Genomic DNA, 8,577 nt, shown 5'->3' with positions numbered 1-8,577 from the left:
CCCTTTGTTATTATCATTCAAGATAATATTATAAATTATTATAGTATGTATTAACAAATATATTTTAAAACTTAAGGAGATAGTTAACATATTTGATCACTTACTGGCAAACTAACTAATAAACTAAACCGGTGGGTCATGGGATATGAATTTACAGCCGACCAACAAGATAACTTCATAATATATTATAATAATAATACGCCCAGTTTTACCTACTCACACTTATGCAAGACCAGGTATTTACTACAGTGTCCCCGGTCCAGCATCGGTACATGTGGGTAAAATGTGCATAGCACGTGCAAAGCGGCCTACAGACGTACGCATTGTTCAGCTTCCTTATGAATTTTGAGAATCATAACTGGCAATCGCATATAGCATCTCATAATATAAACATTGCTTTGATTTTAAAGGGCCACCGAATATCGACCCCAGAAGTATCGTTGTATTGTACTATGTAGGTAGAGCCAAAACTCACATAGAGCATTAGGGATGGGCCAAGAAACAAGAATGGGCAAACAGTACAAATAAAATATATACTTAATTAATTTATACAAAATCAATGTATTATGGTAGGAACGTATAACATGAATATTCAATTGAATATTGACTATAGAATGATGAAGGGACCGGGGTCTGTCCCCTAGGTACCCTAAGGAAGAGCCGCCCCTGATTGTTTGTTTACTTTATATCTCGTTTTTTTAATGCAAAAAAGTCAAAACACATACAGTGCAAAATATACCTAAATAATATATCATTTTTTTATTTTTATAAACAAATAAAACAGAAAAATTTAAATAGAATTTGAAAATACTACATATTAATAACTCTGATAATAATAATGCTCTTATTAGCACTGATTATTTTAGGACAGATATATTAAATAGGTATGAGGGAATATTATTATTATGCGGACATTCCAAGAATTTAAAACAAACCCTAGCATTTGTTTTAAATCCGCCCATTGCAAAAGTCGACAAATTAAAATTTTCTCCATTTGATATTGACAAGAGCACTTTTGAAATACAATTTTATTGGTGGATTTAATAAGCAGAGTTATGAAGCTCTAAATTTGTATGTCTTGCCACCAAAATTGAAGATTTGGAGAGGGAAAATGCAATTTAATTTCACAACACAATTGGTGTGCTCTAAAAGATCTACATAAGGTAGATACTGTTATTTTTAATACATGGAATAGCCTTCCGAACTCATATGACCAGTTAAAACAAATTGCATTTGCTATTTTTATTATATACGAGTCTACATAATGTGTATGTGATCAATCATTTTCAAACATGAACAATATAAAGAGCATTTATTTAGAGAAGCCAAATAACCGATGAGAATTTGGAGCCGTACCTGAAATTAAAAACTACAAGTTACATACCAAACATACTGAAACTGCCCAAATAAATGCAAGTTTGCACGTTCGTTTTAAGGAATGCGTGAAAATTGTGTGTAATTCATATTCTGTAAAAGTTATATTTATAATTTCAACAATAAAAAACTTATATTTACGTTAGTTTTATTCGGGAAATCTTCTTCACTTAAGGGGGGGACATGCTCAGCGTAGGTCAAAATAGAGCTTTTATTCAATTTTCAAAGCATGATCCTGGACATTCCTTAAACGTTGTAGATAATCTATTTGTATAATTTTGAAGCCTTATTATCCTTTATATTTAAAACATTTGATGACTGCATAAAGTATTTTTATTACATAAATTAGTATTCTTTTAAACCTCTCGCTCTAATGTTTTAGAATATAGTCATATTTCAGTACATAAATGTGCAGTGGTGTTAAGATTTTTTACATTTATTAATTTTTAAACGCATTTATAAAACCATCAGTATAATTTATGTCGACATTATTACAGTGAAATATTTACGATAAAAAATTATATTGAAAATCTCTGTGATCCCAAATTTGACACGAATTCGGCATTTTATTATTCAAAAAATGGGCAAGATTTACACATTTGAAGATAATTCTAAAGATATTGATTTTAAGCAATGTCTTTGACCATTCAAATGTGATAAACATCCTATGAATAATGATTGTTTTATAATAATTATTGACCTAAGAATAAGGTAGTGTTTTTTTGAAATACGCCATTTCGTTTGGCATTCCCCAGTGGTTAAGCTACAACATACGGCCGTAGCCATGAATTGTCATGAGCACGTCCGCCCTTAATTACATGTAGGTAATTAATTCACTTAAATAAATCATATTTATAAAAATATATATGTATGGCTCTCGAATTTTTTTTAACCATTGTCGCTACTCATATTTGGCTCTTTTGGTCAAAGACTTTTGCCGACCCCTGACCTAAGGGATGCTGTGTTTGTTAACCCATTGAAGACAGACTAAAAGAGGGGGAAAAGTGGACCAACAGCCAGATTCATTTTTTTAGTAAATTTGACAACAGTAAAACTGGTACAATGTTTAATTACAATTTTTTTTTTAAACTTGTGTAGGTATTGAAACACTTAAATTCATGATGTAAACTATTTTGTCAGCACACTTTGACAACTGTTAAGTTTTTAAATAAAATTTCAGTGACACAAAATATAAAGAATAATACTGTTTGTTGCTGAAAGGCAACACCATGCAATTGAGAGTTAAAAAATATCTAAAAATATTTTTTTTACTGAGAACAAGAGGCGCCAAATTGACGTTGATTGTCCAGAATCACTTGGTTTACAGCGGTGTCAATTGTCTCCAATGGGTAAATGTTTCAATATTCCTGCGTATTATTTGTTTACACCCAAGAGAATGGGCGAATGTTGCTATTTAGCTTGGTAAGTGAAGTAAACAGGTAAATTAGTAATATTCCTTATGATGTCCGCTTAAAAGAAATCTTGAGTGAAAAAGGCCATTTAAATTGCTTTCTTAATCTTGCACACAGACATAATTTGCTCCATAGCCAAAATTGATTTGACTATCAATCACTCAAACCAGTTCAACATTCTTTAAAATGTCATGAAATGAATGAGCAGTGATTTGGCCAGATAAAAGTAGGTGGAATATTGCATGCATTTGTGAGTTGCAGATAATATTGTGATTACTAGATGCAGTGACGTCCAAGACAAAATGCCGCCCCTACGCAGCATCAAAATACCACCCATTTTTATCATCCTTTCATGACACCAATATCCAAAAAATGTGTTGTATGGATGCATTACTAACAAGACCTATACCACTAAATGTAATTTAAATGCCATCTCTGCTTCAATAGACAAATATTGCGAGTCCACAGTTTCAGATAGGTACATTTTAAAATACATGTCACGCAAGTGACTGGTAAAAATATGTTGATAAATTTTAAATTACGTAAGTATGTACCTACCTATAATTCAAATGTAATTCGCAAATCTGCGCATGTCATTGTTGATCACCAAGGACGCGACGTCCAAGGACAACGGAAGTAAACTAGATATCGTGAACCCGACAAAAAAATTACAGTCCTGTTAAACCTTTTATAGTAATTGATACACTTTGTTTCCAACCAGTGAGCTGATTTTTTAATGGAAAGAAATTTCCTTTATTACTAAGTTTAGATAGCTATTTCTATATACCTAATGATTCTCCTCGATTTGCCGCCCCCAAGTGACGCTCAATCTGCCTACCCGACTTTCAAAAACTCTGGAATACTTCATTATCGAGAATTTGAGATTACTTGATTGATATCTCAAGAATTTCTGAAATTCTATTCCAGGGTAATTGAAATTTCCTCTCCCAATGTCTTCACAGACCGCTTGTCGATAGGTGCTTTAAGCAAAAATATTTTTCATTTCTCATGCTCTTGTTTTCCCCTATCAATGTTGAGTTAACTCTGTATCATTGCATTAGGTTACGGCCAAGCCAGACGGTGGTGAAGCCAACTGCGGTGCCACAAAGTGAATCTTACCTGACTCCAGTTGCATCCAAATAGAATCAGGTAAGATCTGCTTTGTGGCACTGCACTTTGCGTCAATTTTCAAAGCCGTGTTGTTTTTCTCTTACATAATTGATTGTTTTGTGAATGTCAACTAAAAGATATGTACTCAAAAGTCAGTATAAGTTGTGTCGCCGAGTCTATTTGTGCCATGACTCATATAGGAGATATACATAAATAATTATAATGAAATATTGCTTTTATTGAAAGTAGTTTATTAAAATTGTTTTATATAAACAAATAAAATCAAATTCACCTTAAGGGGGAGCATGCTCAGCGTAGGTCAAAATGGAGCTTTTATTGCATTTTCAAAGCATAATCCTGGACATTCCTTAAACGTTGTAGATAATCTATTTACATAATTTTGAAGCCTTATTATCCTTTATATTTATTTTAAACATTTGATGACTGCATAAAGTATTTTTATTACATAAAATAGTATTTTTTTAAACCTCTCGCTCTAATGTTTTAGAATATAGTCATATTTCAGTACATAAATGTGCAGTGGTGTTAAGATTTTTTACATTTATTATTTTTTAACGCATTTACAAAACCATCAGTATAATTTATGTCGACATTATTATAGTGAAATATTTACGATAAAAAATTATATTGATAATCTCTGTGACCCCAAATTTAAAAAGAATTAGGCATTTTATTATTCAAAAAATGGGCAAGATTAACACATTTGAAGATAATTCTAAAGATACTGATTATAAGCTATGTCTTTGACCATTCAAATGTGATAAACATCCTACGAATAATGATTGCTTTATAATAATTATTGACCTAAGAATAAGGTAGTGTTTTTTTGAAATACGCCATTTCTTCTGGCATTCCCCAGTAGTTAAGCTACAACATACGGCCGTGGCCATAAATTGACAAACTAAAACTGAAGTAGGGAGTAACCGTTTAAAAAAAAGATTTTTTTTTCGGTTAGGTACATGTTCAAACAAAACAAAAAGGTGGTGTTTTTCAAAAAAACACTATTAAAAATATGACTATATTCTAAAACATTAGAGCGAGAGGTTTGAAAGAATACTATTTTATGTAATAAAAATACTTTATGCAGTCATCAAATGTTTAAAATATATATAAAGGATAATAAGGCTTCAACATTATACAAATAGATTATCTACAACGTTTAAGGAATGTCCAGGATCATGCTTTGAAAATAGAATAAAAGCTCCATTTTAACCCACGCTGAGCACATCCGCCCTTAAATAAAAATAGCAAAACATATTATTTATAAGTGTAGGTATTTTTCAAAAAATATTAATTATAATATTTGACAAGCACAACATGATAACATGACTAAAATACATGTTAACTATTTACAGTAAACAACACAGTAAATGAAGCTAAATGGCATATTATGTAAAATTCCCTGAAGATCACAATAACATTGCTAGAAACCACATGGCATTTGCTTCAATGTTTTTCTATGCTGTAAAAAAATCTCAAAAATGTGTGAAAACTATATATAAAAGTATATATTATTTCTGAAAAAATGTGGTATGATTAGTATTATGAAATGAAATATTTCTAAACACTAATCAATTTTTGATATAAATATTTACATATTTTTATATGATATGGAATAACTGACTGATAATAAAGTTACTAAGGCTGACAATAAAATTAACTGTAAGTCATTTCGCATTACTGATTCATGTGTAGCAAGCTTCACAGCCGTGGTCTGGGTTTTATTTGTCAGGACCAAACTGAGATAAAAATTCATTGCAACAGGAGTCATCGAGTTGGGCTGTCAAAAAAAGTATAAATACTCTAGTATGTATCAATATTCTTCAATTTCCCATGGACAAGCAACATTAGATACTAATAATTTCACTGCCAGATACGAGATATCTTGGTAGTACTAATAATTCGGTCAAAACAAATAATTTCAAATTACTGAAACCATACTGACATCTATCGGAATATTCCTAAAACATTTTACCTTTTAGATAATGATTTTACCATTGATTTACCTTGAATTTTGTCAAGTGTTACAACTGATATTTTACAGAAGTCATAGTTTTTTGATTTTTTTTTCGCAAATTATATTGGGCCTGTTAGATACTACCAAGGCCTTTTTTACGGCAGCCAAAAGGTTAATACTTTTTGACCGATACTTTGGCATTGATATATTCTTCTGATACGATACAAAATAACAATAGTTTTCATTTTAATGTGACAGCCCTAGATACAACTCTAAAATAAGTTTGTTATCCAATAGACCATTATTATTTTAATGAGAAATCACTTACAAGTAGCAATACATAAGTGTAAGTAAATAGAGCAACTCGTTTAACAATATTGAAATGTATAACGAACCGTTAATAGACATGATAGCAGGACGCAGTCGAAATCTCATAAAAAAAATATCAAAATGTACTCAGCATTCTTGTACGAGAACCATCTATCGTCAGAATATTTATGAACACACTAAAATAAAAAATAAATGGGAACCATCTGTCAGAATTTAAAATAAATAAAAAATAAGTGACAGCGCCATCTGTTCTCAACTATTGAATTATACGATTCCTTTAAAGGATTTCGGGATATGTTTTCTATGGTTACATGTAAATTGTACATATTACAATTCGCCGTAGCACAGTTCGCCATAAGCTTTCTTATCGAAAAAGATAACCGTATACTATACGGTCATCTCTATAGCTCCAAGATGAAAAAATTACGAGTTGTTCGTGGAGCATTGCAGACAATATGTTTCAATTTTATTAGATCCTAACTTAACCTAATCCAACAAATAGTCCAGTATATCGGCTATTTTCAAAATTTGTTTGCCGCTGGCCTCCTGTGAACAGACACGAACCGTGTTTTATTGAGACATGAATTCTATCTCAGTACTATACGACCCAAAGAGGTTGGACGGTCTTTAATATGCAACAACATATTTCCGATATAACATTTCATGGTGAACTGCATATGTACAAATTTCCGGACACGGTTTTATATGTCCGTCAGGTTACTTGACATCAGCTCAGTCTAGCTCTTAGCAAGAGAGTCTAAAATCTTTACGCATATTATTATTTATGACTGCAGTTTTGTCCAAAATAGTTAAATTTTATCCCGTGATTTATATTTGTCAGTTAGTTCAGTCATAGACTAACATAATTTATTCAGTTATTTATTTGTCAGTCAAGATATTGATGAACGCTATTTTGATTTGAAAGATTTGTGAATAAAATTCAGCGTATAATTGTATTTTCTGAACGCGAATAAATTATCTAATAATTAATAATAATAATTACCTAAGTCGTTTGTCAGTGTTTCTTTTGACCATATCCGATTCTAATAGGTATTTATTATGCTATGTATTAACAGATTCTTGTTTTTACGAGAAATGCCATGCTTGTTAGCCTTTCTCAACCTATTAGGTCCATACTTCTTCTTCTTCTTTCAACCATGTCCGATCCTAATAGGATCATATGGGCCTCCACAGAGTGGAAGTTTGTATTAACAGATTCAGGTCCATACTCAGACTCCAAACACAAATTTAAAAACAATATGTATTTGCCAGACACAGGATTTGGATCAGGAGGACACTTAAGCCGCTCGTCCATCGTGGGCAAATGAGTATTTTAAAATGTCTTGTTTTACGGGTGAAATTATAAATTGTTGTGGAACAGATACACAATGACTTTTTTCAAAGATGACATATTTTGAACGCATGTTACGTGTATGAACGTTTAGGAATGTACATAATTTAAACTCATCGAGCAATTTTATTTTGTCAGTGAGCAGTCATTGCATGAGTTTGGATAACAGAAAAGCCAACTTAGTGATGTTAATATCTGTGCAGTTTTCCAACTTAATTATGTTTCATTCGTTCGGTAAATGCGTTCAAATGAAATAATAAAAATAGACTCCTTAACGCAGCGGTTCTCAAACTTTTTAAAATTTCCTGCGTGGCGGCCCTTTAAAAAAAATTCGATGGCCCGCGGACCCCTTCAATAAAAAAAGAAAATCTATATTGCTTTAAAGAAATTGGGGACGCCAAATACTTACACAAGGGTGCCACATACCTACGGCACGACACTGCTTATATCTCATACTCATAGGTGGTTGTGAATGGAATCACTACATCCATATTTGCAACCCAAAACGAGCAAATCGAGCCATCTTTGCAACATTGGGATAGGACAGTGCCATTTCAATCCAAAAAACACTACAACACGTTTCACGGAAAACATGTTTTGCACCCCCATCATTAATCAAATCAATAAACTGTTCCTGAATAAAATTGTCCTTTGACGGCAGATCACTAATAGAGAGTACAAATGGGTTATTGATAAAACGATGGTATTTTTCAAATTCTCGTAGGTCAGGAAAAAATAAATTTCTTCGCTAAGAATGAATACATGCTATTTCATCACCTCAATGATATCACCATCGACTTCAAGCTTATTTTCATCAATACAGTAAAACCTCGTTAATACGAATTCCATGGGACCGAAAATCGGAAAAAAATTCGAATTACAAAATATGAAATGTATGGGGGAAAAATATAAAAATTTTGAAAAAAAAAAATTTAATTTTCATTAATTTCATTTACGATCATAGATTTGCCTACGAAATTTCCGATTTCGTGTGTGGTGGGTCATAAAATGTCAGGATTATT

The 8,577-nt window shown here is 31.8% G+C and overlaps 2 protein-coding genes across 5 annotated transcripts in view; one reads left to right on the top strand and one right to left on the bottom strand.

The window, feature by feature from the left end:
- Positions 1-8,577, bottom strand: part of LOC147072555 (uncharacterized) — a 130,100-nt gene that overhangs the window by 67,053 nt on the left and 54,470 nt on the right. The window lies entirely within an intron of this gene.
- The window catches only part of LOC147072556 (uncharacterized), a 135,355-nt gene that overhangs the window by 77,172 nt on the left and 49,606 nt on the right, over positions 1-8,577 (top strand). The gene's annotated exons all lie outside the window — the stretch shown is intronic.

The sequence above is a fragment of the Rhyacophila brunnea genome, unplaced genomic scaffold, assembly GCF_057557595.1.
Source record: "Rhyacophila brunnea isolate RB1 unplaced genomic scaffold, BYU_Rbru_1.0 scaffold_2, whole genome shotgun sequence".
NCBI lineage: Eukaryota > Metazoa > Arthropoda > Insecta > Trichoptera > Rhyacophilidae > Rhyacophila > Rhyacophila brunnea.
The sequence above is the reverse complement of the archived record's forward strand: the minus strand, read 5'-3'. Positions and strand labels throughout refer to the sequence as shown.